The sequence below is a fragment of the Homalodisca vitripennis genome, unplaced genomic scaffold (assembly GCF_021130785.1).
Source record: "Homalodisca vitripennis isolate AUS2020 unplaced genomic scaffold, UT_GWSS_2.1 ScUCBcl_9967;HRSCAF=18634, whole genome shotgun sequence".
NCBI lineage: Eukaryota > Metazoa > Arthropoda > Insecta > Hemiptera > Cicadellidae > Homalodisca > Homalodisca vitripennis.
The window spans coordinates 9,171-17,399 of NW_025786080.1; the positions used below are offsets into that span (position 1 = coordinate 9,171).

The window sequence follows — 8,229 nt, forward strand, 5'->3', positions numbered from 1 at the left end:
AATGTGGCAAATATAGAATACTCTATACCAGATTACAAACCTAGAATCATACCTCTTAAACAAATATGTTACATTTACAGTTCACTGAAAATGAGATTAAAAAAATAACTCCAGTAAGTTTATTCTTAACATGTACATACATCCATTTTGTACAAAAATTTACTTTTACCTCCTAACACGTTTCCTATGAATTTGATATTATGTGGGAATTTTTCGTCTTGATTGTGGGTAATTTCAAGTAATACCTAACATTCACAATTCATTCCCTGTGCTGTTTCATGTCTTCTGTGCTGTCTGTTTTCTCTGTTGGGTGGTAAACTCGTTCTTCGGTACCGCATTGATTGGTGGCCAAGTGGTGAAATCGTGTGAATTGTGATAGCAGTTTGAGGTTAGTCTAACGTTTTCATTGTTTAAGTGTTAATATTAAGCTTTTAAATTTACGAAAATATTACTGTTAGTATTGTTTATTTCAAAATGTTAAATATATTCCAATATGTAGTGTATACATTGTACTTCGTTGGTTAGTTAGTAGTGATTCTACTACGAGCCATATGTGAATTAAATTATCTTGTGCTTTAAATTAACTAGCCTTCTCAGTTATCTTATATATTATTTCTAAAAGTATTGTCCCTAAATACATTGGTTCCTGATAAAATAACAGTTACTTATGCCCAACATAAAACAACCTCTTATAGCTAGAAACTTATTTTTAATTTTTCTAAGTTTATGCTAATAGTGCCCAGCAAACTCATCTTGTTGTTGTGTCATTTTCAGTTCTATGATGTATTTAACTGTAAAAGCCTCTTTAACGCACACTAATACGGTATTTACTAATTCACAATTATTGCAAATATGTGGTATTCAAATTGGCTGCAGTATATATAGTGGAAATATTTAAAATGTTGATTGACTGACAGACCAATACTTCCACATGAACAAAATAGCTCTGTAAATAGTTGCAATCCATTATAATCCAAGGTCCCTTAAATACACGCTTACTGTCAGAGTAAATCGCTTACTGTCAGAGTAAATCGTTGCTCACATTAAAAATAATCATTATATTTTCAAGTTTGGTAAGAACTTGTACTAGTTATAAAATCATTAAAATTGTTAAAAATTTGTACTGATACAAAGAAGATATTTCTAATTCTTGATATAAATTGTAATTGATTTCTAGGTAGCGTAGCTAAATAAAAGCCAAACAAAGGCCATTTCATAAGAAAGCTTTACCTTAGAATTCTTAAACTTTATTTTTGCTGATCTAGCCACAGTAAAATGATTTGAAATGTCTCGTGTCACACTTTTATTCAAATTAAAAGCAGAAAGTTGCTGTTGTTGCTTTTTGATGCACACATCAAATTATAATTGTAGAGTATCCTTAAATAATTAATGTTTTCACGTCAATAAATTTGAGATTTCCCTCTGAATTTGTTTAAGAGTAACTTATGTTGTGTTGGCAATTCTCTAGTGACTTTGAGTTGGAATCATACAAACTACTTTGCCTTCAAGACTAGATAAAGTTATAAGTTACATTTTGTTTACAGGTCCAAAAGAAAACTTCAACATGAGTCGTTTTTTTGCTACTGGCTCTGATTCAGAATCAGAAAGTTCGTCAGAGGAGGAGCAGGTTATTCGCCAGCCTACCACAGCATTCACGGTAGGTTGTATATGTTATATATCTACTTTAGAAGTAGCTGGGCATTGGTAGTCACACTGTGTCAGTGATGATGCACCACTACAAGTTGTAGGTTTCTAATATTCATGACTAAGATATATCTCAGCAATCATTGGTTCTATCTGCTTTCTGACTATGAATCATCCGTCTCTAAACATAGGCTAGGGGAGACTCTAATAAGTGGCCTACACTATTCGATTGCTATTATCGAATGGTTTAATATATTATCAAACCTCGATGTATGTATAAATCGTACACAATAAGAGTTATAATAAATTACCGTGACAAGAAGAATCTCGTTCTTACAATTTTAAATACACAAATTTTACAATAACATTACAAAACAACAAAACCAACTATGGCCTAGACTTAGATATCAAAGAAACCTTACAATATTTGTAACTTGCCCAGCTTGATATCAATCAGTAACCCCTTTGGTGAAATGGGGGAAAGAATTCTCCCCATGGGTTACCAGGAGCGAAACCCACATGTTGAAGCTACTAAAACAGATCTCTTCACACGTAAGAAATATCTTACATATTTTCCCCATGTTCATCGCCATTTTCACTCTCAAAATATTAGTTACTTCTTGTTGTTTATGGTTTACGTTAAAATAACTAATAAGCTAAAATCATATGATAATTTTAATTAAAATAATACCAAATTATCCTTTGGATAAAAACAATCAAACCATTTGATTAATAGCAATCAAATAACGAGTGTAGGCCGCTTATTAAAATCTACCCATAGGCTACTTTAGAGATGGATAATGCTTCTCTTAATGTAGATTCTCGCCCCTCACATTGAATTAAAAATTGTCATTACTTTACTCAAGATTTATACTATTGTTACCAAACAATATTAATAGGCTATGTATGAGTCTATGGGGCTTGTATTAGAAGGTTTACGCAGATAGTTCATTTATTGATTATTATGTGTAAGAATTATACTACTGATTATACATTTGAAGACAAAAAAAGCAGTGATTTTTCATTAAATTAAATCAAATCAAAATTATTTCAAAATTTGCAAACAAGCATAGTATAGCCTACACATAATATGCATGAAATTAGTCCCACATGGGCCATAGAGGCTTGTGCATGGTGACGAGTTAGTTTCTAGTTGCTGTGCACAGCGGTATCATAATAGTTATCCTTAATAACAATAAATTATTTTATATCTATTTTCAAAACAATTATTAAGTATGAAATCTAAAATAATCTGTGTAATTTGTAGGCCACAGACAACATTAATTATGCCACAATACCCAATAGTCTAATTATTTGATATAAAAGATCATATAAAAATAAAGTATGTTATTTGCTATAGTGTAAATAATTAAATTGAACAAAATTAATTACTAACGATACTTAGGTTATTAGAGGTGTTCAAATCCATCGGAGAGGCCATAAAAATAAATATGAATATGATAATATGGTGTTTTCATTAGCATATAAAATTATAAAAAAAGTGTTCAGCTATTAAGTTTGGGCTATAATTCAGGAGATGGTTAAATTCCTGTCCTTTCAGTTTTTATTCCTAATACACATTCAACAAATATAAGTAAGTATTGTGTCAGTACACATTACCTTTATTTAATAATATTATATTCATCTAAAGAGTGAGAGTAGTTAAGTATAAAAATCTTAGATTTATTTAAGGTAAATGGTTTTTGCAATGGCATATTTGCAATTGATGATATTAGACAGTAAATGATATTATTGTCCCCATATTTATTGTTTTATATATATATATATATATAATATATATATATATAATATATAATATATATATATATATATATATATATATATATGATATACATATATGTGGTGAGCGTGAATTATATGTTGGCGGGAAGGGCAGTGATAACAGAAACGTCATTGTTTGTTGGTTTACTGAGGCTTTCAGTTTCATTTAACTTGACGCAGGAACAGAATCAGATGAGAACAAAAATAACATACAAGAAGCGGGTTCTAAACATTATGAAGCACTTATAGCAGCAGAGATACTGATGCCGTGGACTTGAAAAACAAAGTGAGAGCACACCAACCCAACACGTTTTTTTTAGAACAAATGAGAGATTAGGTGCAAAAAATAAACAACTACGCAGTTCAATAATAATGAAATATTTGTAAAAGTTCAATTGTTGTGTGTATTTTTGCGGCATTTTTACTCTTGCACTCTGATGTATTTTGTTATGGTAATAGATTTGCTTTTCATAAAATAACTAAATTATTAAGTGCATTACTGTGCTAAAGAATATTTTTGTTTTAAAAATAGAACAACTTAGACTACAATAATAGTTTTATTTGTACGTTTTACCTCTCTTTAACTATTGGAGTGAAAATTAAAACAGATTTTTGTGAGCATTTTACATTTAATATGTGTGTTGGGCTTTTATAGGTTTTATTTTAAAGAATCTGGGTAATTTTATAGTCTGGAGGGGTCTGGTCTCATTTAATGTGGAGTATTGATACTACTGTATTATTAACTCTTAAAGTGCAGCAGGATGTATCCGTACCATCATCATTGTGCTAAACGTGGCATACAAGAATATCTGTATTGTCTTTAGTTTATTGTGTACATTATAATTCACGAAAATGCTGCAAAATGTGTAGGAATGTATAAATGCATTGATTTATGACTGTCAGGAAGTAAACTGGATAACATGTCATGTGAAAGATCATTAAAAAACAATTATATTCTTTTAACTTACAGAAATTAGTTTAGTGTCAAGACCAAATTATAAAGACTAAAATGGGAAAAAAACTGATCAAGGGTTTCTATACTTTTAGTCCAGCACTTTGTAACTGGAAAAAACAAGACAGGATCAGACTGGATTGTGAACTATCCATGAAGGAGAAAATTGAGATTTGCCAATAGGACCATTTTTAATACGAATTGTTATTGATTTTATATCAATATCTCTCTTTACACCTCCTTTGCTATTGTACTAGAAACCAGTGATAATTCAAGAAATGTTGTACAGCATTTATATATTTGTTAGTGAAACCTAAATAACTATATATGGTTTTACTAACATACTAGTAAATAAGTATGTAAATTTGTGTGATTTAATTAAAGTAGTTTGAAAATTTGTAATTTTATTTCAGTTCAGTGATGAAGAGGAAGATACAAAACGTGTTTGTTCGTTCTGCAAAGGAGAAAACGCTATGAGGATCTTAGAAACACTATCAAACAGCTTAGAAATTATAAAAAAATCAAGGACATGAGCAGCATGTTAAGTAGTAAGTACAGCCTTAAATCTTTTATCTCTCTTTGCTTAGTAATTTTATACATTACTTTAAGTGCCAATTATTTATGGGTTTACATATGGAATTTAATACTTTAATTTCATCATCCGTATAGTAACATTTTATTACTGTTCACCTCATTTGAAATTTATACTTATGTTCCTTCTTGTTTTCCTCTGTCATGAAATGGTTTTACTTTTTTTAAACTTTTTCTTATTTTAAAATTTTTAACTTTTTATTTAATTTTTAATGCACTTTAAAATGTTTTTAGCTGTTTGTGGTCCCTTTTATAGAAGGTTTCATAAATTTTATTTTTTCAGAGTTGTCCTTTGTCAGGTTTTAAAATAAATTATCCCTTATTATTATTTAAGTATATTTAGTCATTGATTAAATGTGTAATAATTTAATTCTCTTACACTGCTTCTTCATGTGTCACAATTAGTGCTATACACTTATCTGATCTAATTATAGCACGTTGTATAAGTGTAAAAATCTCTTTAGTTGGAGCTTGGTCATTCTTATCCATGAAATGATTGTTTAATTGAGTTTCATACTATAATAATTGGCCATACCACAGAGTTTCAGTGTTATTATTAAGTAGGTCTAATGAGTTGTGTGTTAGAAAATAATTGTCAGTGTCATCTGTTTTTTAGCCTTCCTTGTTTTGTAAACAAAAACTGTATGTGTCACCAAGTAAATACATTTTTAAAGCTTATTTTAGTTGATGGTAGATTTTTAGACCTTGTCAAAAGTACTTTATCTGAAAATTTTTAGATTATGTAGCTGCATAAAAGATAGGCCTACTTGATTGTGTGTGGTTGTTTGATGATTGTGTACACTGGTAATGATATAGTAATAGACATTGCTGAGTATTTCTAAATTACATTTATTGTCCTGTACTTAATACAATAGTTTGAGTTAAAAAATTAATATGTCACTTATTTAAATTTTCATGTAGAGCATTACAGTTTTAGCATCAGATTATTACATTTATGCAATATGACTCAGCTTTATGGAAATTTAAAAACATTTATTTACTCATTAAATAACAATACCTTTTCCATAGATACCTCTTCGGCAAGTCTGTAAAAATGGTGTTTTATGAACTAATAACCGTTAACTTATTGTGTATTCTCCAGTCCAATAATGTTGTCTATGGTGGTGATACCTACACATTGATGAACCTCCAAATTTGAAAACTGTATTGTTTAAAGAAACAGATTTAATGACTCGCTGTTGGAGTTTGTACGAGGTAAATTTATTGTTGAACAGAAGAGTGATGCAAGATCTTGTGCCGAGAAAAATTCCAAAAGATCTACCAATGTTGTTGCGGTATTTAAAAAATGTTGAAGAAATTATTTTAGAAATTCCAGCTGGTATCAACCAGACCCTAGTGATGTCAGCGATGGCCGATGTAATCGGAGCTTATCTGCAGGCCATTGTCATCCCTATAGCGAACAGAGGCGTACTACGCGGGAAATGTGGACTATAGCACAGTAATACGAGTTACAACGGGTTGCTGGACAAGTGGAAATGGTACTTGAGTACGAATGGAGGAACGTGGTCTCAGGACTGTGATATGAGTAAGATACCCACCAAGGTCGCTATTTCTTGATCTTGTTCTTAGTGAGGCCAGAAGAAGCCTGTCAAGAGTTGTACGTATCTGGTCCCTCCCTCAGCAACGAGACCGAAACATCAATTGGTGTCCGAGACAATAGTTGCAGAATCTTCGAGAATTGCCATTCCTTACATGGACACAACAACTTGGCACCGAATGCCATTGCTCTGCTTTTCAGGAAACGAAATCTATACAGTTTTAATGGATCCCAAAGCCGCTTATATTTTGGTAAAGTATTACACTTTTGTCAATGAGATGTTTATCTAGTAATCCTAATGATGTTGTGGCGTTCAGCAATTTCTTCTATTCATGGCTTGTCGGCAAGGTGATACCAGACGCCTTCATGACCAAGATCGATGGTATCTATCCGGCATTTGGTGGCCGTTATGAGAGTGGTAGAAACTATCAAACAGAAAGGTCTATCTTCAAACAGCCAGTCTGTTGTAGTTCAGCCAGCGAATGAAGAACACCAAGATTCTGCGTTAAATGCGAATTTAGATATTGGAGGTTTCTGGGACTGACCCACTCTGGAAAAAATGGGAAATTATTTTCATATCATCAACAATCCATTTGCACTTTTGATAATTTTTGCGATCCATGATGTTCATATTTATACTGTGTTTGCTGTTTGTGTTTGTGTTGCTGTTTTGAAATTTCGACGTAAAAGAAAGAAAACCACAGAGTTTTTTGGTGCCGATGTTGATGAAAATGTATTGAAAAATGCCATGATTTCTTTGTATTGTGGATTGAAAGATTCTTTGACACGGAGTGGGTCTAAAGTATCATCTGAATCATCGGGGAACAACGTAAGAGACAAGGAGCCTTTAAAGCAGGAGCAGGACAGGCCAGAACTAGCGTCATACCCCACACAACACACCGTACAACGAATGCAGCTGATACTTCAGACATGTCCTTGACTTTGACATCAGACTCTGAAGATGAGTACAGCTCAACCTCCAAGGAGACTGATCGTTTGAAATAAATTATGTTGTATGTTTCTTGCCTTTTGATTTAATTTTAGTAATAAATTATCCAATTTTCAGAACTAATTTTTATAATTTCTAAAAATGAATACTTACAGTTACGTAACACCCACACATATAGTATATAGTATTTATGTAGTGATTTTGTTACTGCGTGATCAGGTTAAGTAGTATATTATGTACTTCTATTTAAAAACAACATAGAAATGGATATAGAAGAGATTGGTTTGATTCTTAATGCTTAATACTCTTCTTTACAAGATCATAATATACATTTATACCTTACCTGTAGTAACTACAAAAGCCAGGCATCAGACCTAAATAAGTAATACATACGTATACAATCTTAAATAAAACACTCAAATTAGTTTAAGATCTAAAAAATTTAATTTTTGTATGATTACAGATTATTACATGTAATAATGATAATACAAGTAATAAATCTGTTTTATTAATGAAACATTTTTAACACACAATAGACTGAGTGAGATGTTGTCATTTTTAACATCTTCAATCAGCAATGTCAGTTTTTTAAGTAAAAAATGCTGCCATTCTTTTTCGAAGACCTTGTTTTACTTTAAGCAAATCCTAAAGATAATAAAATTGTGATTATGAAGTTACTGTAGTGTGAAAGCATAATTTACGTATTATACTTTTTTTCAATTGATGTTTTCATATTTTTCTGGATATTTTAAA

At 31.0% G+C, this 8,229-nt stretch overlaps 1 long non-coding RNA gene and 1 pseudogene across 1 annotated transcript; both read left to right on the forward strand.

Annotated features, from left to right (window-relative positions):
- The first annotated feature begins 279 nt into the window (after positions 1-279).
- On the forward strand, positions 280-4,903 carry LOC124374761. Its single transcript, XR_006923607.1, has 3 exons — positions 280-388; positions 1,545-1,657; positions 4,792-4,903. It is a non-coding gene; the product is annotated as an uncharacterized LOC124374761 (long non-coding RNA).
- Positions 4,904-6,106: 1,203 nt separating this feature from the next.
- LOC124374760 lies at positions 6,107-7,071 on the forward strand (annotated as a pseudogene).
- The last annotated feature ends 1,158 nt before the right edge of the window (positions 7,072-8,229 follow it).